This window comes from Triturus cristatus, chromosome 1_1, assembly GCF_964204655.1.
Source record: "Triturus cristatus chromosome 1_1, aTriCri1.1, whole genome shotgun sequence".
NCBI lineage: Eukaryota > Metazoa > Chordata > Amphibia > Caudata > Salamandridae > Triturus > Triturus cristatus.
This window is the reverse complement of record NC_140579.1, coordinates 428,770,100-428,794,792: the sequence shown is the minus strand read 5'-3', so window position 1 is coordinate 428,794,792 and position 24,693 is coordinate 428,770,100.

Here is a 24,693-nt window from a genome sequence, read left to right as displayed (position 1 = left end):
GTATGCCCAGACGTGGGTCCCTTCCTCACTTTGCCACTGGATTCAAGGTAGCCTGGCTGATGAGGGTTATGAACCCAAAACCCGTCCCAGGGTGCTTGTTTCCGGTCCAGGGAAGACATGGCTTGGCAGTTCGGGCTGGACTGTTCCCATGAGGCACAGGGTCAGACTGATTTGCATATGGCCATGTATGAACTGGGGTGGCAGAGTGAGCTAAAGAATCATGATGGATTAATCCCAGATCAGTTGACTGGGGGTGAGTGCTTGCAATGTTCAAAACTCTGTCCATCACCCCCTTTGGGTTTCCTTTGTTCGCCCTAAGTTGGAAGGGTATGCCCAGACGTGGGTCCTTTGCTCACTTTTCCACTGGATTCAATATAGCCTGCATGATGAGGGTTATCAACCCGAAACCGGTCCCAGGATGCTTGTTTCCGGTCCAGGAAAGACACGGCTTGGCAGTTCGGGCTGGACTGTTCACATGAGGCACTGGGTCAGACTGATTTGAATATGGCCATGTCTGACCTAGGGTGGCGGAGTGAGCTAAAGAATGATGATGGATTGAACCAAGATCAGTTGACTGGGGTGAGTGCTTGCAATGTTCAACACTCCGTCCATCATCCCCTTTGGTTTTCCTTTGTTTGCCCTAAGTTGGCAGGGTATGCCCAGACGTGGCTCACTTTGCCGCTGGATTCAAGATAGCCTGGCTGATGAGGGTTATGAACCTGAAACCGGTCCCAGGATGCTTGTTTCCGGTCCAGGGAAGACATGGCTTGGCAGTTCTTGCTGGACTGTTCCCATGAGGCACAGTGTCAGTCTGATTTGCATATGGCCATGTCTGAACTGGGGTAATGGAGTGAGCTAAAGAATGATGATGGATTAAACCCAGATCAGTTGACTGGGGGTGAGTGGTTGCAATGTTCAACACTCCGTCTATCATCCCCTTTGGTTTTCCTTTGTTCGCCCTAAGTTGGCAGGGTATGCCGAGACGTGGGTCCATTGTTCATTTTGCCACTGGATTCAAGATAGCCTGTCTGATGAGGGTTATGAACCCGAAACTGGTCCCAGGATGCTTCTTTCCGGTCCAGGGAAGACATGGCTTGGCAATTCGGGCTGGACTGTTTCCATGAGGCACAGGATGAGACTGATTTGCATATGGATATGTCTGAAATGGGGAGGCGGGGTGAGCTAAAGAATGATGATGCTTTGTTTGCCCTAAGTTGGCAGGGTATACCCACACGTGGGTCCCTTGCTCCCTTTGCCACTGGATTCAAGATAGCCTGGCTGATGAGGAATATGAACCCAAACAGGTCCCAGGATGCTTGTTTCCAGTCCAAGGATGACATGGCTTGGCAGATCGGGCTGGACTGTTCCCATGAGGCACAGGGTCAGACTGATTTGAATATGGCCATGTCTGAACTAGGGTTGCGGAGTGAGCTAAAGAATCATGATGGATTAAATCCAGATCAGTTGACAGGGGGTGAGTGCTTGCAATGTTCAAAACTCCGTCCATCACCCCCTTTGGGTTTCGTTTGTTTGCCCTAAGTTGGCAGGGTATGCCCAGACGTGGCTCCCTTGCTCACTTTGCCACTGGATTCAAGATAGCCTGGCTAATGAGGGTTATGAACCCGAAACTGGTCCCATGATGCTTGTTTCTGGTCCATGGAAGACACGGCTTGGCAGTTCGGGCTGGACTGTTCCCATGAGGCACAGGGTCAGACTGATTTGCATATGGCCATTTCTGAACTAGGGTGGAAGGGTGAGCTAAAGATTGATGATGGATTAAACCCAGATCAATTGACTGGCGGTGAGTGCTTGCAATGTTCAACACTCGGTCCATCATCCCCTGTGCTTTCCCTTTGTTCACCCTAAGTTGGGAGGGTATGCCCAGACGTGGGTCCCTTGCTCACTTTGCCACTGGATTCAAGATAGCATGGCTGATGAGGGTTATGAACCCAAAATCGGTCCCAGGGAGCTTGTTTCCGGTCCAGGGAAGACATGGCTTGGCAGTTCGGGCTGGTCTGTTCCCATGAGGCACATGGTCAGACTGATTTGCATATGGCAATGTCTGTACTGGGATGGCGGAGTGAGCTAAAGAATGATGATGGATTAAACCCAGATCAGTTGACTGGGGGTGAGTGCTTGCAATGTTCAACACTCCGTCTATCATCCCCTTTGGTTTTCCTTTGTTCGCCCTAAGTTGGCAGGGTATGCCCAGACGTGGGTCCCTTCCTCACTTTGCCACTGGATTCAAGGTAGCCTGGCTGATGAGGGTTATGAACCCAAAACCCGTCCCAGGGTGCTTGTTTCCGGTCCAGGGAAGACATGGCTTGGCAGTTCGGGCTGGACTGTTCCCATGAGGCACAGGGTCAGACTGATTTGCATATGGCCATGTCTGAACTGGGGTGGCAGAGTGAGCTAAAGAATCATGATGGATTAATCCCAGATCAGTTGACTGGGGGTGAGTGCTTGCAATGTTCAAAACTCTGTCCATCACCCCCTTTGGGTTTCCTTTGTTCGCCCTAAGTTGGAAGGGTATGCCCAGACGTGGGTCCTTTGCTCACTTTTCCACTGGATTCAATATAGCCTGCCTGATGAGGGTTATCAACCCGAAACCGGTCCCAGGATGCTTGTTTCCGGTCCAGGAAAGACACGGCTTGGCAGTTCGGGCTGGACTGTTCACATGAGGCACTGGGTCAGACTGATTTGAATATGGCCATGTCTGACCTAGGGTGGCGGAGTGAGCTAAAGAATGATGATGGATTGAACCAAGATCAGTTGACTGGGGTGAGTGCTTGCAATGTTCAACACTCCGTCCATCATCCCCTTTGGTTTTCCTTTGTTTGCCCTAAGTTGGCAGGGTATGCCCAGACGTGGCTCACTTTGCCACTTGATTCAAGATAGCCTGGCTGATGAGGGTTATGAACCTAAAACCGGTCCCAGGATGCTTGTTTCCGGTCCAGGGAAGACATGGCTTGGCAGTTCTTGCTGGACTGTTCCCATGAGGCACAGTGTCAGACTGATTTGCATATGGCCATGTCTGAACTGGGGTAACGGAGTGAGCTAAAGAATGATGATGGATTAAACCCAGATCAGTTGACTGGGGGTGAGTGCTTGCAATGTTCAACACTCCGTCTATCATCCCCTTTGGTTTTCCTTTGTTCGCCCTAAGTTGGCAGGGTATGCCGAGACGTGGGTCCATTGCTCATTTTGCCACTGGATTCAAGATAGCCTGTCTGATGAGGGTTATGAACCCGAAACTGGTCCCAGGATGCTTGTTTCCGGTCCAGGGAAGACATGGCTTTGCAGTTCTGGCTGGACTGTTCCCATGAGGCACAGTTTCAGACTGATTTGCATATGGCCATGTCTAAACTAGGGTGGCGTAGTGAGCTAAAGAATGATGATGGATTAAACCCAGATCAGTTAACTGGGGGTGAGTGCTTGTAATGTTCAACACTCCGTCCATCATCCCCTTTGGTTTTCCTTTGTTCGCCCTAAGTTGGCATGGTGTGCCCAGACGTTGGTCCCTTGCGCAGTTTGCCACTGGATTCAAGATTGCCTGGCTGATGAGGGTTATGAACCCGAAACCGGTCCCAGGAAGCTTGTTTCTGGTCCATGGAAGACACGGTTTGGCAGTTCGGGCTGGACTGTTCCCATGAGGCACAGGGTCAGACTGATTTGCATATGGCCATTTCTGAACTAGGGTGGAAGGGTGAGCTAAAGATTGATGATGGATTAAACCCAGATCAGTTGACTGGCGGTGAGTGCTTGCAATGTTCAACACTCCGTCCATCATCCCCTGTGCTTTCCCTTTGTTCACCCTAAGTTGGCAGGGTATGCCCAGACGTAGGTCCCTTGCTCACTTTGCCACTGGATTCAAGATAGCCTGGCTGATGAGGGTTATGAACCCGAAATCGGTCCCAGGGAGCTTGTTTCCGGTCCAGGGAAGACATGGCTTGGCAGTTCGGGCTGGGCTGTTCCCATGAGGCACATGGTCAGACTGATTTGCATATGGCAATGTCTGTACTGGGATGGCGGAGTGAGCTAAAGAATGATGATGGATTGAACCCAGATCAGTTTACTGGGGGTGAGTTCTTGCAATGTTCAACACTCCATCCATCATTCCCTGTGGTTTTGCTTTGTTCGCCCTAAGTTGGAAGGGTATGCCCAGATGTGGGTCCCTTGCTCACTTTGCCACTGGATTCAAGATAGCCAGGCTGAGGAGGGTTATGAACCCGAAACCGGTCCCTGGGTGCTTGTTTCCGCTCCAGGGAAGACATGGCTTGGCAGTTCGGGCTGGTCTGTTCCTATGAGGCACAGGGTCAGACTGATTTGCTTATGGCCATGTCTGAACTGGGGTGGCGGAGTGAGTTAAAGAATGATGATGGATTAAACCCAGATCAGTTGACTGGGGGTGAGTGCTTGCAATGTTCAACACTCCGTCTATCATCCCCTTTGGTTTTCCTTTGTTCGCCCTAAGTTGGCAGGGTATGCCCAGACGTGGGTCCCTTCCTCACTTTGCCACTGGATTCAAGGTAGCCTGGCTGATGAGGGTTATGAACCCAAAACCCGTCCAAGGGTGCTTGTTTCCGGTCCAGGGAAGACATGGCTTGGCAGTTCGGGCTGGACTGTTCCCATGAGGCACAGGGTCAGACTGATTTGCATATGGCCATGTCTGACCTAGGGTGGCGGAGTGAGCTAAAGAATGATGATGGATTGAACCAAGATCAGTTGACTGGGGTGAGTGCTTGCAATGTTCAACACTCCGTCCATCATCCCCTTTGGTTTTCCTTTGTTTGCCCTAAGTTGGCAGGGTATGCCCAGACGTGGCTCACTTTGCCGCTGGATTCAAGATAGCCTGGCTGATGAGGGTTATGAACCTGAAACCGGTCCCAGGATGCTTGTTTCCGGTCCAGGGAAGACATGGCTTGGCAGTTCTTGCTGGACTGTTCCCATGAGGCACAGTGTCAGACTGATTTGCATATGGCCATGTCTGAACTGGGGTAACGGAGTGAGCTAAAGAATGATGATGGATTAAACCCAGATCAGTTGACTGGGGGTGAGTGCTTGCAATGTTCAACACTCCGTCTATCATCCCCTTTGGTTTTCCTTTGTTCGCCCTAAGTTGGCAGGGTATGCCGAGACGTGGGTCCATTGCTCATTTTGCCACTGGATTCAAGATAGCCTGTCTGATGAGGGTTATGAACCCGAAACTGGTCCCAGGATGCTTGTTTCCGGTCCAGGGAAGACATGGCTTTGCAGTTCTGGCTGGACTGTTCCCATGAGGCACAGTTTCAGACTGATTTGCATATGGCCATGTCTAAACTAGGGTGGCGTAGTGAGCTAAAGAATGATGATGGATTAAACCCAGATCAGTTAACTGGGGGTGAGTGCTTGTAATGTTCAACACTCCGTCCATCATCCCCTTTGGTTTTCCTTTGTTCGCCCTAAGTTGGCATGGTGTGCCCAGACGTTGGTCCCTTGCTCAGTTTGCCACTGGATTCAAGATAGCCTGGCTGATGAGGGTTATGAACCCGAAACCGGTCCCAGGAAGCTTGTTTCTGGTCCATGGAAGACATGGTTTGGCAGTTCGGGCTGGACTGTTCCCATGAGGCACAGGGTCAGACTGATTTGCATATGGCCATTTCTGAACTAGGGTGGAAGGGTGAGCTAAAGATTGATGATGGATTAAACCCAGATCAGTTGACTGGCGGTGAGTGCTTGCAATGTTCAACACTCCGTCCATCATCCCCTGTGCTTTCCCTTTGTTCACCCTAAGTTGGCAGGGTATGCCCAGACGTGGGTCCCTTGCTCACTTTGCCACTGGATTCAAGATAGCCTGGCTGATGAGGGTTATGAACCCGAAATCGGTCCCAGGGAGCTTGTTTCCGGTCCAGGGAAGACATGGCTTGGCAGTTCGGGCTGGGCTGTTCCCATGAGGCACATGGTCAGACTGATTTGCATATGGCAATGTCTGTACTGGGATGGCGGAGTGAGCTAAAGAATGATGATGGATTGAACCCAGATCAGTTGACTGGGGGTGAGTTCTTGCAATGTTCAACACTCCATCCATAATTCCCTGTGGTTTTGCTTTGTTCGCCCTAAGTTGGAAGGGTATGCCCAGATGTGGGTCCCTTGCTCACTTTGCCACTGGATTCAAGATAGCCAGGCTGAGGAGGGTTATGTACCCGAAACCGGTCCCTGGGTGCTTGTTTCCGCTCCAGGGAAGACATGGCTTGGCAGTTCGGGCTGGTCTGTTCCTATGAGGCACAGGGTCAGACTGATTTGCTTATGGCCATGTCTGAACTGGGGTGGCGGAGTGAGTTAAAGAATGATGATGGATTAAACCCAGATCAGTTGACTGGGGGTGAGTGCTTGCAATGTTCAACACTCCGTCTATCATCCCCTTTGGTTTTCCTTTGTTCGCCCTAAGTTGGCAGGGTATGCCCAGACGTGGGTCCCTTCCTCACTTTGCCACTGGATTCAAGGTAGCCTGGCTGATGAGGGTTATGAACCCAAAACCCGTCCCAGGGTGCTTGTTTCCGGTCCAGGGAAGACATGGCTTGGCAGTTCGGGCTGGACTGTTCCCATGAGGCACAGGGTCAGACTGATTTGCATATGGCCATGTCTGAACTGGGGTGGCAGAGTGAGCTAAAGAATCATGATGGATTAATCCCAGATCAGTTGACTGGGGGTGAGTGCTTGCAATGTTCAAAACTCTGTCCATCACCCCCTTTGGGTTTCCTTTGTTCGCCCTAAGTTGGAAGGGTATGCCCAGACGTGGGTCCTTTGCTCACTTTTCCACTGGATTCAATATAGCCTGCCTGATGAGGGTTATCAACCCGAAACCGGTCCCAGGATGCTTGTTTCCGGTCCAGGAAAGACACGGCTTGGCAGTTCGGGCTGGACTGTTCACATGAGGCACTGGGTCAGACTGATTTGAATATGGCCATGTCTGACCTAGGGTGGCGGAGTGAGCTAAAGAATGATGATGGATTGAACCAAGATCAGTTGACTGGGGTGAGTGCTTGCAATGTTCAACACTCCGTCCATCATCCCCTTTGGTTTTCCTTTGTTTGCCCTAAGTTGGCAGGGTATGCCCAGACGTGGCTCACTTTGCCGCTGGATTCAAGATAGCCTGGCTGATGAGGGTTATGAACCTGAAACCGGTCCCAGGATGCTTGTTTCCGGTCCAGGGAAGACATGGCTTGGCAGTTCTTGCTGGACTGTTCCCATGAGGCACAGTGTCAGTCTGATTTGCATATGGCCATGTCTGAACTGGGGTGACGGAGTGAGCTAAAGAATGATGATGGATTAAACCCAGATCAGTTGACTGGGGGTGAGTGCTTGCAATGTTCAACACTCCGTCTATCATCCCCTTTGGTTTTCCTTTGTTCGCCCTAAGTTGGCAGGGTATGCCGAGACGTGGGTCCATTTCTCATTTTGCCACTGGATTCAAGATAGCCTGTCTGATGAGGGTTATGAACCCGAAACTGGTCCCAGGATGCTTCTTTCCGGTCCAGGGAAGACATGGCTTGGCAATTCGGGCTGGACTGTTTCCATGAGGCACAGGATGAGACTGATTTGCATATGGATATGTCTGAAATGGGGAGGCGGGGTGAGCTAAAGAATGATGATGCTTTGTTTGCCCTAAGTTGGCAGGGTATACCCACACGTGGGTCCCTTGCTCCCTTTGCCACTGGATTCAAGATAGCCTGGCTGATGAGGAATATGAACCCAAACAGGTCCCAGGATGCTTGTTTCCAGTCCAGGGATGACATGGCTTGGCAGATCGGGCTGGACTGTTCCCATGAGGCACAGGGTCAGACTGATTTGAATATGGCCATGTCTGAACTAGGGTTGCGGAGTGAGCTAAAGAATCATGATGGATTAAATCCAGATCAGTTGACAGGGGGTGAGTGCTTGCAATGTTCAAAACTCCGTCCATCACCCCCTTTGGGTTTCGTTTGTTTGCCCTAAGTTGGCAGGGTATGCCCAGACGTGGCTCCCTTGCTCACTTTGCCACTGGATTCAAGATAGCCTGGCTGATGAGGGTTATGAACCCGAAACTGGTCCCATGATGCTTGTTTCTGGTCCATGGAAGACACGGCTTGGCAGTTCGGGCTGGACTGTTCCCATGAGGCACAGGGTCAGACTGATTTGCATATGGCCATTTCTGAACTAGGGTGGAAGGGTGAGCTAAAGATTGATGATGGATTAAACCCAGATCAGTTGACTGGCGGTGAGTGCTTGCAATGTTCAACACTCCGTCCATCATCCCCTGTGCTTTCCCTTTGTTCACCCTAAGTTGGGAGGGTATGCCCAGACGTGGGTCCCTTGCTCACTTTGCCACTGGATTCAAGATAGCATGGCTGATGAGGGTTATGAACCCAAAATCGGTCCCAGGGAGCTTGTTTCCGGTCCAGGGAAGACATGGCTTGGCAGTTCGGGCTGGTCTGTTCCCATGAGGCACATGGTCAGACTGATTTGCATATGGCAATGTCTGTACTGGGATGGCGGAGTGAGCTAAAGAATGATGATGGATTAAACCCAGATCAGTTGACTGGGGGTGAGTGCTTGCAATGTTCAACACTCCGTCTATCATCCCCTTTGGTTTTCCTTTGTTCGCCCTAAGTTGGCAGGGTATGCCCAGACGTGGGTCCCTTCCTCACTTTGCCACTGGATTCAAGGTAGCCTGGCTGATGAGGGTTATGAACCCAAAACCCGTCCCAGGGTGCTTGTTTCCGGTCCAGGGAAGACATGGCTTGGCAGTTCGGGCTGGACTGTTCCCATGAGGCACAGGGTCAGACTGATTTGCATATGGCCATGTCTGAACTGGGGTGGCAGAGTGAGCTAAAGAATCATGATGGATTAATCCCAGATCAGTTGACTGGGGGTGAGTGCTTGCAATGTTCAAAACTCTGTCCATCACCCCCTTTGGGTTTCCTTTGTTCGCCCTAAGTTGGAAGGGTATGCCCAGACGTGGGTCCTTTGCTCACTTTTCCACTGGATTCAATATAGCCTGCCTGATGAGGGTTATCAACCCGAAACCGGTCCCAGGATGCTTGTTTCCGGTCCAGGAAAGACACGGCTTGGCAGTTCGGGCTGGACTGTTCACATGAGGCACTGGGTCAGACTGATTTGAATATGGCCATGTCTGACCTAGGGTGGCGGAGTGAGCTAAAGAATGATGATGGATTGAACCAAGATCAGTTGACTGGGGTGAGTGCTTGCAATGTTCAACACTCCGTCCATCATCCCCTTTGGTTTTCCTTTGTTTGCCCTAAGTTGGCAGGGTATGCCCAGACGTGGCTCACTTTGCCACTTGATTCAAGATAGCCTGGCTGATGAGGGTTATGAACCTAAAACCGGTCCCAGGATGCTTGTTTCCGGTCCAGGGAAGACATGGCTTGGCAGTTCTTGCTGGACTGTTCCCATGAGGCACAGTGTCAGACTGATTTGCATATGGCCATGTCTGAACTGGGGTAACGGAGTGAGCTAAAGAATGATGATGGATTAAACCCAGATCAGTTGACTGGGGGTGAGTGCTTGCAATGTTCAACACTCCGTCTATCATCCCCTTTGGTTTTCCTTTGTTCGCCCTAAGTTGGCAGGGTATGCCGAGACGTGGGTCCATTGCTCATTTTGCCACTGGATTCAAGATAGCCTGTCTGATGAGGGTTATGAACCCGAAACTGGTCCCAGGATGCTTGTTTCCGGTCCAGGGAAGACATGGCTTTGCAGTTCTGGCTGGACTGTTCCCATGAGGCACAGTTTCAGACTGATTTGCATATGGCCATATCTAAACTAGGGTGGCGTAGTGAGCTAAAGAATGATGATGGATTAAACCCAGATCAGTTAACTGGGGGTGAGTGCTTGTAATGTTCAACACTCCGTCCATCATCCCCTTTGGTTTTCCTTTGTTCGCCCTAAGTTGGCATGGTGTGCCCAGACGTTGGTCCCTTGCTCAGTTTGCCACTGGATTCAAGATTGCCTGGCTGATGAGGGTTATGAACCCGAAACCGGTCCCAGGAAGCTTGTTTCTGGTCCATGGAAGACACGGTTTGGCAGTTCGGGCTGGACTGTTCCCATGAGGCACAGGGTCAGACTGATTTGCATATGGCCATTTCTGAACTAGGGTGGAAGGGTGAGCTAAAGATTGATGATGGATTAAACCCAGATCAGTTGACTGGCGGTGAGTGCTTGCAATGTTCAACACTCCGTCCATCATCCCCTGTGCTTTCCCTTTGTTCACCCTAAGTTGGCAGGGTATGCCCAGACGTGGGTCCCTTGCTCACTTTGCCACTGGATTCAAGATAGCCTGGCTGATGAGGGTTATGAACCCGAAATCGGTCCCAGGGAGCTTGTTTCCGGTCCAGGGAAGACATGGCTTGGCAGTTCGGGCTGGGCTGTTCCCATGAGGCACATGGTCAGACTGATTTGCATATGGCAATGTCTGTACAGGGATGGCGGAGTGAGCTAAAGAATGATGATGGATTGAACCCAGATCAGTTTACTGGGGGTGAGTTCTTGCAATGTTCAACACTCCATCCATCATTCCCTGTGGTTTTGCTTTGTTCGCCCTAAGTTGGAAGGGTATGCCCAGATGTGGGTCCCTTGCTCACTTTGCCACTGGATTCAAGATAGCCAGGCTGAGGAGGGTTATGAACCCGAAACCGGTCCCTGGGTGCTTGTTTCCGCTCCAGGGAAGACATGGCTTGGCAGTTCGGGCTGGTCTGTTCCTATGAGGCACAGGGTCAGACTGATTTGCTTATGGCCATGTCTGAACTGGGGTGGCGGAGTGAGTTAAAGAATGATGATGGATTAAACCCAGATCAGTTGACTGGGGGTGAGTGCTTGCAATGTTCAACACTCCGTCTATCATCCCCTTTGGTTTTCCTTTGTTCGCCCTAAGTTGGCAGGGTATGCCCAGACGTGGGTACCTTCCTCACTTTGCCACTGGATTCAAGGTAGCCTGGCTGATGAGGGTTATGAACCCAAAACCCGTCCCAGGGTGCTTGTTTCCGGTCCAGGGAAGACATGGCTTGGCAGTTCGGGCTGGACTGTTCCCATGAGGCACAGGGTCAGACTGATTTGCATATGGCCATGTCTGACCTAGGGTGGCGGAGTGAGCTAAAGAATGATGATGGATTGAACCAAGATCAGTTGACTGGGGTGAGTGCTTGCAATGTTCAACACTCCGTCCATCATCCCCTTTGGTTTTCCTTTGTTTGCCCTAAGTTGGCAGGGTATGCCCAGACGTGGCTCACTTTGCCGCTGGATTCAAGATAGCCTGGCTGATGAGGGTTATGAACCTGAAACCGGTCCCAGGATGCTTGTTTCCGGTCCAGGGAAGACATGGCTTGGCAGTTCTTGCTGGACTGTTCCCATGAGGCACAGTGTCAGACTGATTTGCATATGGCCATGTCTGAACTGGGGTAACGGAGTGAGCTAAAGAATGATGATGGATTAAACCCAGATCAGTTGACTGGGGGTGAGTGCTTGCAATGTTCAACACTCCGTCTATCATCCCCTTTGGTTTTCCTTTGTTCGCCCTAAGTTGGCAGGGTATGCCGAGACGTGGGTCCATTGCTCATTTTGCCACTGGATTCAAGATAGCCTGTCTGATGAGGGTTATGAACCCGAAACTGGTCCCAGGATGCTTGTTTCCGGTCCAGGGAAGACATGGCTTTGCAGTTCTGGCTGGACTGTTCCCATGAGGCACAGTTTCAGACTGATTTGCATATGGCCATGTCTAAACTAGGGTGGCGTAGTGAGCTAAAGAATGATGATGGATTAAACCCAGATCAGTTAACTGGGGGTGAGTGCTTGTAATGTTCAACACTCCGTCCATCATCCCCTTTGGTTTTCCTTTGTTCGCCCTAAGTTGGCATGGTGTGCCCAGACGTTGGTCCCTTGCTCAGTTTGCCACTGGATTCAAGATAGCCTGGCTGATGAGGGTTATGAACCCGAAACCGGTCCCAGGAAGCTTGTTTCTGGTCCATGGAAGACATGGTTTGGCAGTTCGGGCTGGACTGTTCCCATGAGGCACAGGGTCAGACTGATTTGCATATGGCCATTTCTGAACTAGGGTGGAAGGGTGAGCTAAAGATTGATGATGGATTAAACCCAGATCAGTTGACTGGCGGTGAGTGCTTGCAATGTTCAACACTCCGTCCATCATCCCCTGTGCTTTCCCTTTGTTCACCCTAAGTTGGCAGGGTATGCCCAGACGTGGGTCCCTTGCTCACTTTGCCACTGGATTCAAGATAGCCTGGCTGATGAGGGTTATGAACCTGAAATCGGTCCCAGGGAGCTTGTTTCCGGTCCAGGGAAGACATGGCTTGGCAGTTCGGGCTGGGCTGTTCCCATGAGGCACATGGTCAGACTGATTTGCATATGGCAATGTCTGTACTGGGATGGCGGAGTGAGCTAAAGAATGATGATGGATTGAACCCAGATCAGTTGACTGGGGGTGAGTTCTTGCAATGTTCAACACTCCATCCATAATTCCCTGTGGTTTTGCTTTGTTCGCCCTAAGTTGGAAGGGTATGCCCAGATGTGGGTCCCTTGCTCACTTTGCCACTGGATTCAAGATAGCCAGGCTGAGGAGGGTTATGTACCCGAAACCGGTCCCTGGGTGCTTGTTTCCGCTCCAGGGAAGACATGGCTTGGCAGTTCGGGCTGGTCTGTTCCTATGACGCACAGGGTCAGACTGATTTGCTTATGGCCATGTCTGAACTGGGGTGGCGGAGTGAGTTAAAGAATGATGATGGATTAAACCCAGATCAGTTGACTGGGGGTGAGTGCTTGCAATGTTCAACACTCCGTCTATCATCCCCTTTGGTTTTCCTTTGTTCGCCCTAAGTTGGCAGGGTATGCCCAGACGTGGGTCCCTTCCTCACTTTGCCACTGGATTCAAGGTAGCCTGGCTGATGAGGGTTATGAACCCAAAACCCGTCCCAGGGTGCTTGTTTCCGGTCCAGGGAAGACATGGCTTGGCAGTTCGGGCTGGACTGTTCCCATGAGGCACAGGGTCAGACTGATTTGCATATGGCCATGTCTGAACTGGGGTGGCAGAGTGAGCTAAAGAATCATGATGGATTAATCCCAGATCAGTTGACTGGGGGTGAGTGCTTGCAATGTTCAAAACTCTGTCCATCACCCCCTTTGGGTTTCCTTTGTTCGCCCTAAGTTGGAAGGGTATGCCCAGACGTGGGTCCTTTGCTCACTTTTCCACTGGATTCAATATAGCCTGCCTGATGAGGGTTATCAACCCGAAACCGGTCCCAGGATGCTTGTTTCCGGTCCAGGAAAGACACGGCTTGGCAGTTCGGGCTGGACTGTTCACATGAGGCACTGGGTCAGACTGATTTGAATATGGCCATGTCTGACCTAGGGTGGCGGAGTGAGCTAAAGAATGATGATGGATTGAACCAAGATCAGTTGACTGGGGTGAGTGCTTGCAATGTTCAACACTCCGTCCATCATCCCCTTTGGTTTTCCTTTGTTTGCCCTAAGTTGGCAGGGTATGCCCAGACGTGGCTCACTTTGCCGCTGGATTCAAGATAGCCTGGCTGATGAGGGTTATGAACCTGAAACCGGTCCCAGGATGCTTGTTTCCGGTCCAGGGAAGACATGGCTTGGCAGTTCTTGCTGGACTGTTCCCATGAGGCACAGTGTCAGTCTGATTTGCATATGGCCATGTCTGAACTGGGGTGACGGAGTGAGCTAAAGAATGATGATGGATTAAACCCAGATCAGTTGACTGGGGGTGAGTGCTTGCAATGTTCAACACTCCGTCTATCATCCCCTTTGGTTTTCCTTTGTTCGCCCTAAGTTGGCAGGGTATGCCGAGACGTGGGTCCATTTCTCATTTTGCCACTGGATTCAAGATAGCCTGTCTGATGAGGGTTATGAACCCGAAACTGGTCCCAGGATGCTTCTTTCCGGTCCAGGGAAGACATGGCTTGGCAATTCGGGCTGGACTGTTTCCATGAGGCACAGGATGAGACTGATTTGCATATGGATATGTCTGAAATGGGGAGGCGGGGTGAGCTAAAGAATGATGATGCTTTGTTTGCCCTAAGTTGGCAGGGTATACCCACACGTGGGTCCCTTGCTCCCTTTGCCACTGGATTCAAGATAGCCTGGCTGATGAGGAATATGAACCCAAACAGGTCCCAGGATGCTTGTTTCCAGTCCAGGGATGACATGGCTTGGCAGATCGGGCTGGACTGTTCCCATGAGGCACAGGGTCAGACTGATTTGAATATGGCCATGTCTGAACTAGGGTTGCGGAGTGAGCTAAAGAATCATGATGGATTAAATCCAGATCAGTTGACAGGGGGTGAGTGCTTGCAATGTTCAAAACTCCGTCCATCACCCCCTTTGGGTTTCGTTTGTTTGCCCTAAGTTGGCAGGGTATGCCCAGACGTGGCTCCCTTGCTCACTTTGCCACTGGATTCAAGATAGCCTGGCTGATGAGGGTTATGAACCCGAAACTGGTCCCATGATGCTTGTTTCTGGTCCATGGAAGACACGGCTTGGCAGTTCGGGCTGGACTGTTCCCATGAGGCACAGGGTCAGACTGATTTGCATATGGCCATTTCTGAACTAGGGTGGAAGGGTGAGCTAAAGATTGATGATGGATTAAACCCAGATCAGTTGACTGGCGGTGAGTGCTTGCAATGTTCAACACTCCGTCCATCATCCCCTGTGCTTTCCCTTTGTTCACCCTAAGTTGGGAGGGTATGCCCAGACGTGGGTCCCTTGCTCACTTTGCCACTGGATTCAAGATAGCATGGCTGATGAGGGTTATGAACCCAAAATCGGTCCCAGGGAGCTTGTTTCCGGTCCAGGGAAGACATGGCTTGGCAGTTCGGGCTGGTCTGTTCCCATGAGGCACATGGTCAGACTGATTTGCATATGGCAATGTCTGTACTGGGATGGCGGAGTGAGCTAAAGAATGATGATGGATTAAACCCAGATCAGTTGACTGGGGGTGAGTGCTTGCAATGTTCAACACTCCGTCTATCATCCCCTTTGGTTTTCCTTTGTTCGCCCTAAGTTGGCAGGGTATGCCCAGACGTGGGTCCCTTCCTCACTTTGCCACTGGATTCAAGGTAGCCTGGCTGATGAGGGTTATGAACCCAAAACCCGTCCCAGGGTGCTTGTTTCCGGTCCAGGGAAGACATGGCTTGGCAGTTCGGGCTGGACTGTTCCCATGAGGCACAGGGTCAGACTGATTTGCATATGGCCATGTCTGAACTGGGGTGGCAGAGTGAGCTAAAGAATCATGATGGATTAATCCCAGATCAGTTGACTGGGGGTGAGTGCTTGCAATGTTCAAAACTCTGTCCATCACCCCCTTTGGGTTTCCTTTGTTCGCCCTAAGTTGGAAGGGTATGCCCAGACGTGGGTCCTTTGCTCACTTTTCCACTGGATTCAATATAGCCTGCCTGATGAGGGTTATCAACCCGAAACCGGTCCCAGGATGCTTGTTTCCGGTCCAGGAAAGACACGGCTTGGCAGTTCGGGCTGGACTGTTCACATGAGGCACTGGGTCAGACTGATTTGAATATGGCCATGTCTGACCTAGGGTGGCGGAGTGAGCTAAAGAATGATGATGGATTGAACCAAGATCAGTTGACTGGGGTGAGTGCTTGCAATGTTCAACACTCCGTCCATCATCCCCTTTGGTTTTCCTTTGTTTGCCCTAAGTTGGCAGGGTATGCCCAGACGTGGCTCACTTTGCCACTTGATTCAAGATAGCCTGGCTGATGAGGGTTATGAACCTAAAACCGGTCCCAGGATGCTTGTTTCCGGTCCAGGGAAGACATGGCTTGGCAGTTCTTGCTGGACTGTTCCCATGAGGCACAGTGTCAGACTGATTTGCATATGGCCATGTCTGAACTGGGGTAACGGAGTGAGCTAAAGAATGATGATGGATTAAACCCAGATCAGTTGACTGGGGGTGAGTGCTTGCAATGTTCAACACTCCGTCTATCATCCCCTTTGGTTTTCCTTTGTTCGCCCTAAGTTGGCAGGGTATGCCGAGACGTGGGTCCATTGCTCATTTTGCCACTGGATTCAAGATAGCCTGTCTGATGAGGGTTATGAACCCGAAACTGGTCCCAGGATGCTTGTTTCCGGTCCAGGGAAGACATGGCTTTGCAGTTCTGGCTGGACTGTTCCCATGAGGCACAGTTTCAGACTGATTTGCATATGGCCATGTCTAAACTAGGGTGGCGTAGTGAGCTAAAGAATGATGATGGATTAAACCCAGATCAGTTAACTGGGGGTGAGTGCTTGTAATGTTCAACACTCCGTCCATCATCCCCTTTGGTTTTCCTTTGTTCGCCCTAAGTTGGCATGGTGTGCCCAGACGTTGGTCCCTTGCTCAGTTTGCCACTGGATTCAAGATAGCCTGGCTGATGAGGGTTATGAACCCGAAACCGGTCCCAGGAAGCTTGTTTCTGGTCCATGGAAGACATGGTTTGGCAGTTCGGGCTGGACTGTTCCCATGAGGCACAGGGTCAGACTGATTTGCATATGGCCATTTCTGAACTAGGGTGGAAGGGTGAGCTAAAGATTGATGATGGATTAAACCCAGATCAGTTGACTGGCGGTGAGTGCTTGCAATGTTCAACACTCCGTCCATCATCCCCTGTGCTTTCCCTTTGTTCACCCTAAGTTGGCAGGGTATGCCCAGACGTGGGTCCCTTGCTCACTTTGCCACTGGATTCAAGATAGCCTGGCTGATGAGGGTTATGAACCTGAAATCGGTCCCAGGGAGCTTGTTTCCGGTCCAGGGAAGACATGGCTTGGCAGTTCGGGCTGGGCTGTTCCCATGAGGCACATGGTCAGACTGATTTGCATATGGCAATGTCTGTACTGGGATGGCGGAGTGAGCTAAAGAATGATGATGGATTGAACCCAGATCAGTTGACTGGGGGTGAGTTCTTGCAATGTTCAACACTCCATCCATAATTCCCTGTGGTTTTGCTTTGTTCGCCCTAAGTTGGAAGGGTATGCCCAGATGTGGGTCCCTTGCTCACTTTGCCACTGGATTCAAGATAGCCAGGCTGAGGAGGGTTATGTACCCGAAACCGGTCCCTGGGTGCTTGTTTCCGCTCCAGGGAAGACATGGCTTGGCAGTTCGGGCTGGTCTGTTCCTATGAGGCACAGGGTCAGACTGATTTGCTTATGGCCATGTCTGAACTGGGGTGGCGGAGTGAGTTAAAGAATGATGATGGATTAAACCCAGATCAGTTGACTGGGGGTGAGTGCTTGCAATGTTCAACACTCCGTCTATCATCCCCTTTGGTTTTCCTTTGTTCGCCCTAAGTTGGCAGGGTATGCCCAGACGTGGGTCCCTTCCTCACTTTGCCACTGGATTCAAGGTAGCCTGGCTGATGAGGGTTATGAACCCAAAACCCGTCCCAGGGTGCTTGTTTCCGGTCCAGGGAAGACATGGCTTGGCAGTTCGGGCTGGACTGTTCCCATGAGGCACAGGGTCAGACTGATTTGCATATGGCCATGTCTGAACTGGGGTGGCAGAGTGAGCTAAAGAATCATGATGGATTAATCCCAGATCAGTTGACTGGGGGTGAGTGCTTGCAATGTTCAAAACTCTGTCCATCACCCCCTTTGGGTTTCCTTTGTTCGCCCTAAGTTGGAAGGGTATGCCCAGACGTGGGTCCTTTGCTCACTTTTCCACTGGATTCAATATAGCCTGCCTGATGAGGGTTATCAACCCGAAACCGGTCCCAGGATGCTTGTTTCCGGTCCAGGAAAGACACGGCTTGGCAGTTCGGGCTGGACTGTTCACATGAGGCACTGGGTCAGACTGATTTGAATATGGCCATGTCTGACCTAGGGTGGCGGAGTGAGCTAAAGAATGATGATGGATTGAACCAAGATCAGTTGACTGGGGTGAGTGCTTGCAATGTTCAACACTCCGTCCATCATCCCCTTTGGTTTTCCTTTGTTTGCCCTAAGTTGGCAGGGTATGCCCAGACGTGGCTCACTTTGCCGCTGGATTCAAGATAGCCTGGCTGATGAGGGTTATGAACCTGAAACCGGTCCCAGGATGCTTGTTTCCGGTCCAGGGAAGACATGGCTTGGCAGTTCTTGCTGGACTGTTCCCATGAGGCACAGTGTCAGTCTGATTTGCATATGGCCATGTCTGAACTGGGGTGACGGAGTGAGCTAAAGAATGATGATGGATTAAACCCAGATCAGTTGACTGGGGGTGAGTGCTTGCAATGTTCAACACTCCGTCTATCATCCCCTTTGGTTTTCCTTTGTTCGCCCTAAGTTGGCAGGGTATGCCGAGACGTGGGTCCATTTCTCATTTTGCCACTGGATTCAAGATAGCCTGTCTGATGAGGGTTATGAACCCGAAACTGGTCCCAGGATGCTTCTTTCCGGTCCAGGGAAGACATGGCTTGGCAATTCGGGCTGGACTGTTTCCATGAGGCACAGGATGAGACTGATTTGCATATGGATATGTCTGAAATGGGGAGGCGGGGTGAGCTAAAGAATGATGATGCTTTGTTTGCCCTAAGTTGGCAGGGTATACCCACACGTGGGTCCCTTGCTCCCTTTGCCACTGGATTCAAGATAGCCTGGCTGATGAGGAATATGAACCCAAACAGGTCCCAGGATGCTTGTTTCCAGTCCAGGGATGACATGGCTTGGCAGATCGGGCTGGACTGTTCCCATGAGGCACAGGGTCAGACTGATTTGAATATGGCCATGTCTGAACTAGGGTTGCGGAGTGAGCTAAAGAATCATGATGGATTAAATCCAGATCAGTTGACAGGGGGTGAGTTCTTGCAATGTTCAAAACTCCGTCCATCACCCCCTTTGGGTTTCGTTTGTTTGCCCTAAGTTGGCAGGGTATGCCCAGACGTGGCTCCCTTGCTCACTTTGCCACTGGATTCAAGATAGCCTGGCTGATGAGGGTTATGAACCCGAAACTGGTCCCATGATGCTTGTTTCTGGTCCATGGAAGACACGGCTTGGCAGTTCGGGCTGGACTGTTCCCATGAGGCACAGGGTCAGACTGATTTGCATATGGCCATTTCTGAACTAGGGTGGAAGGGTGAGCTAAAGATTGATGATGGATTAAACCCAGATCAGTTGACTGGCGGTGAGTGCTTGCAATGTTCAACACTCCGTCCATCATCCCCTGTGCTTTCCCTTTGTTCACCCTAAGTTGGGAGGGTATGCCCAGACGTGGGTCCCTTGCTCACTTTGCCACTGGATTCAAGATAGCATGGCTGATGAGGGTTATGAACCCAAAATCGGTCCCAGGGAGCTTGTTTCCGGTCCAGGGAAGACATGGCTTGGCAGTTCGGGCTGGTCTGTTCCCATGAGGCACATGGTCAGACTGATTTGCATATGGCAATGTCTGTACTGGGATGGCGGAGTGAGCTAAAGAATGATGATGGATTAAACCCAGATCAGTTGACTGGGGGTGAGTGCTTGCAATGTTCAACACTCCGTCTATCATCCCCTTTGGTTTTCCTTTGTTCGCCCTAAGTTGGCAGGGTATGCCCAGACGTGGGTCCCTTCCTCACTTTGCCACTGGATTCAAGGTAGCCTGGCTGATGAGGGTTATGAACCCAAAACCCGTCCCAGGGTGCTTGTTTCCGGTCCAGGGAAGACATGGCTTGGCAGTTCGGGCTGGACTGTTCCCATGAGGCACAGGGTCAGACTGATTTGCATATGGCCATGTCTGAACTGGGGTGGCAGAGTGAGCTAAAGAATCATGATGGATTAATCCCAGATCAGTTGACTGGGGGTGAGTGCTTGCAATGTTCAAAACTCTGTCCATCACCCCCTTTGGGTTTCCTTTGTTCGCCCTAAGTTGGAAGGGTATGCCCAGACGTGGGTCCTTTGCTCACTTTTCCACTGGATTCAATATAGCCTGCCTGATGAGGGTTATCAACCCGAAACCGGTCCCAGGATGCTTGTTTCCGGTCCAGGAAAGACACGGCTTGGCAGTTCGGGCTGGACTGTTCACATGAGGCACTGGGTCAGACTGATTTGAATATGGCCATGTCTGACCTAGGGTGGCGGAGTGAGCTAAAGAATGATGATGGATTGAACCAAGATCAGTTGACTGGGGTGAGTGCTTGCAATGTTCAACACTCCGTCCATCATCCCCTTTGGTTTTCCTTTGTTTGCCCTAAGTTGGCAGGGTATGCCCAGACGTGGCTCACTTTGCCACTTGATTCAAGATAGCCTGGCTGATGAGGGTTATGAACCTAAAACCGGTCCCAGGATGCTTGTTTCCGGTCCAGGGAAGACATGGCTTGGCAGTTCTTGCTGGACTGTTCCCATGAGGCACAGTGTCAGACTGATTTGCATATGGCCATGTCTGAACTGGGGTAACGGAGTGAGCTAAAGAATGATGATGGATTAAACCCAGATCAGTTGACTGGGGGTGAGTGCTTGCAATGTTCAACACTCCGTCTATCATCCCCTTTGGTTTTCCTTTGTTCGCCCTAAGTTGGCAGGGTATGCCGAGACGTGGGTCCATTGCTCATTTTGCCACTGGATTCAAGATAGCCTGTCTGATGAGGGTTATGAACCCGAAACTGGTCCCAGGATGCTTGTTTCCGGTCCAGGGAAGACATGGCTTTGCAGTTCTGGCTGGACTGTTCCCATGAGGCACAGTTTCAGACTGATTTGCATATGGCCATATCTAAACTAGGGTGGCGTAGTGAGCTAAAGAATGATGATGGATTAAACCCAGATCAGTTAACTGGGGGTGAGTGCTTGTAATGTTCAACACTCCGTCCATCATCCCCTTTGGTTTTCCTTTGTTCGCCCTAAGTTGGCATGGTGTGCCCAGACGTTGGTCCCTTGCTCAGTTTGCCACTGGATTCAAGATTGCCTGGCTGATGAGGGTTATGAACCCGAAACCGGTCCCAGGAAGCTTGTTTCTGGTCCATGGAAGACACGGTTTGGCAGTTCGGGCTGGACTGTTCCCATGAGGCACAGGGTCAGACTGATTTGCATATGGCCATTTCTGAACTAGGGTGGAAGGGTGAGCTAAAGATTGATGATGGATTAAACCCAGATCAGTTGACTGGCGGTGAGTGCTTGCAATGTTCAACACTCCGTCCATCATCCCCTGTGCTTTCCCTTTGTTCACCCTAAGTTGGCAGGGTATGCCTAGACGTGGGTCCCTTGCTCACTTTGCCACTGGATTCAAGATAGCCTGGCTGATGAGGGTTATGAACCCGAAATCGGTCCCAGGGAGCTTGTTTCCGGTCCAGGGAAGACATGGCTTGGCAGTTCGGGCTGGGCTGTTCCCATGAGGCACATGGTCAGACTGATTTGCATATGGCAATGTCTGTACAGGGATGGCGGAGTGAGCTAAAGAATGATGATGGATTGAACCCAGATCAGTTTACTGGGGGTGAGTTCTTGCAATGTTCAACACTCCATCCATCATTCCCTGTGGTTTTGCTTTGTTCGCCCTAAGTTGGAAGGGTATGCCCAGATGTGGGTCCCTTGCTCACTTTGCCACTGGATTCAAGATAGCCAGGCTGAGGAGGGTTATGAACCCGAAACCGGTCCCTGGGTGCTTGTTTCCGCTCCAGGGAAGACATGGCTTGGCAGTTCGGGCTGGTCTGTTCCTATGAGGCACAGGGTCAGACTGATTTGCTTATGGCCATGTCTGAACTGGGGTGGCGGAGTGAGTTAAAGAATGATGATGGATTAAACCCAGATCAGTTGACTGGGGGTGAGTGCTTGCAATGTTCAACACTCCGTCTATCATCCCCTTTGGTTTTCCTTTGTTCGCCCTAAGTTGGCAGGGTATGCCCAGACGTGGGTCCCTTCCTCACTTTGCCACTGGATTCAAGGTAGCCTGGCTGATGAGGGTTATGAACCCAAAACCCGTCCCAGGGTGCTTGTTTCCGGTCCAGGGAAGACATGGCTTGGCAGTTCGGGCTGGACTGTTCCCATGAGGCACAGGGTCAGACTGATTTGCATATGGCCATGTCTGACCTAGGGTGGCGGAGTGAGCTAAAGAATGATGATGGATTGAACCAAGATCAGTTGACTGGGGTGAGTGCTTGCAATGTTCAACACTCCGTCCATCATCCCCTTTGGTTTTCCTTTGTTTGCCCTAAGTTGGCAGGGTATGCCCAGACGTGGCTCACTTTGCCGCTGGATTCAAGATAGCCTGGCTGATGAGGGTTATGAACCTGAAACCGGTCCCAGGATGCTTGTTTCCGGTCCAGGGAAGACATGGCTTGGCAGTTCTTGCTGGACTGTTCCCATGAGGCACAGTGTCAGACTGATTTGCATATGGCCATGTCTGAACTGGGGTAACGGAGTGAGCTAAAGAATGATGATGGATTAAACCCAGATCAGTTGACTGGGGGTGAGTGCTTGCAATGTTCAACACTCCGTCTATCATCCCCTTTGGTTTTCCTTTGTTCGCCCTAAGTTGGCAGGGTATGCCGAGACGTGGGTCCATTGCTCATTTTGCCACTGGATTCAAGATAGCCTGTCTGATGAGGGTTATGAACCCGAAACTGGTCCCAGGATGCTTGTTTCCGGTCCAGGGAAGACATGGCTTTGCAGTTCTGGCTGGACTGTTCCCATGAGGCACAGTTTCAGACTGATTTGCATATGGCCATGTCTAAACTAGGGTGGCGTAGTGAGCTAAAGAATGATGATGGATTAAACCCAGATCAGTTAACTGGGGGTGAGTGCTTGTAATGTTCAACACTCCGTCCATCATCCCCTTTGGTTTTCCTTTGTTCGCCCTAAGTTGGCATGGTGTGCCCAGACGTTGGTCCCTTGCTCAGTTTGCCACTGGATTCAAGATAGCCTGGCTGATGAGGGTTATGAACCCGAAACCGGTCCCAGGAAGCTTGTTTCTGGTCCATGGAAGACATGGTTTGGCAGTTCGGGCTGGACTGTTCCCATGAGGCACAGGGTCAGACTGATTTGCATATGGCCATTTCTGAACTAGGGTGGAAGGGTGAGCTAAAGATTGATGATGGATTAAACCCAGATCAGTTGACTGGCGGTGAGTGCTTGCAATGTTCAACACTCCGTCCATCATCCCCTGTGCTTTCCCTTTGTTCACCCTAAGTTGGCAGGGTATGCCCAGACGTGGGTCCCTTGCTCACTTTGCCACTGGATTCAAGATAGCCTGGCTGATGAGGGTTATGAACCTGAAATCGGTCCCAGGGAGCTTGTTTCCGGTCCAGGGAAGACATGGCTTGGCAGTTCGGGCTGGGCTGTTCCCATGAGGCACATGGTCAGACTGATTTGCATATGGCAATGTCTGTACTGGGATGGCGGAGTGAGCTAAAGAATGATGATGGATTGAACCCAGATCAGTTGACTGGGGGTGAGTTCTTGCAATGTTCAACACTCCATCCATAATTCCCTGTGGTTTTGCTTTGTTCGCCCTAAGTTGGAAGGGTATGCCCAGATGTGGGTCCCTTGCTCACTTTGCCACTGGATTCAAGATAGCCAGGCTGAGGAGGGTTATGTACCCGAAACCGGTCCCTGGGTGCTTGTTTCCGCTCCAGGGAAGACATGGCTTGGCAGTTCGGGCTGGTCTGTTCCTATGAGGCACAGGGTCAGACTGATTTGCTTATGGCCATGTCTGAACTGGGGTGGCGGAGTGAGTTAAAGAATGATGATGGATTAAACCCAGATCAGTTGACTGGGGGTGAGTGCTTGCAATGTTCAACACTCTGTCTATCATCCCCTTTGGTTTTCCTTTGTTCGCCCTAAGTTGGCAGGGTATGCCCAGACGTGGGTCCCTTCCTCACTTTGCCACTGGATTCAAGGTAGCCTGGCTGATGAGGGTTATGAACCCAAAACCCGTCCCAGGGTGCTTGTTTCCGGTCCAGGGAAGACATGGCTTGGCAGTTCGGGCTGGACTGTTCCCATGAGGCACAGGGTCAGACTGATTTGCATATGGCCATGTCTGAACTGGGGTGGCAGAGTGAGCTAAAGAATCATGATGGATTAATCCCAGATCAGTTGACTGGGGGTGAGTGCTTGCAATGTTCAAAACTCTGTCCATCACCCCCTTTGGGTTTCCTTTGTTCGCCCTAAGTTGGAAGGGTATGCCCAGACGTGGGTCCTTTGCTCACTTTTCCACTGGATTCAATATAGCCTGCCTGATGAGGGTTATCAACCCGAAACCGGTCCCAGGATGCTTGTTTCCGGTCCAGGAAAGACACGGCTTGGCAGTTCGGGCTGGACTGTTCACATGAGGCACTGGGTCAGACTGATTTGAATATGGCCATGTCTGACCTAGGGTGGCGGAGTGAGCTAAAGAATGATGATGGATTGAACCAAGATCAGTTGACTGGGGTGAGTGCTTGCAATGTTCAACACTCCGTCCATCATCCCCTTTGGTTTTCCTTTGTTTGCCCTAAGTTGGCAGGGTATGCCCAGACGTGGCTCACTTTGCCGCTGGATTCAAGATAGCCTGGCTGATGAGGGTTATGAACCTGAAACCGGTCCCAGGATGCTTGTTTCCGGTCCAGGGAAGACATGGCTTGGCAGTTCTTGCTGGACTGTTCCCATGAGGCACAGTGTCAGTCTGATTTGCATATGGCCATGTCTGAACTGGGGTGACGGAGTGAGCTAAAGAATGATGATGGATTAAACCAGATCAGTTGACTGGGGGTGAGTGCT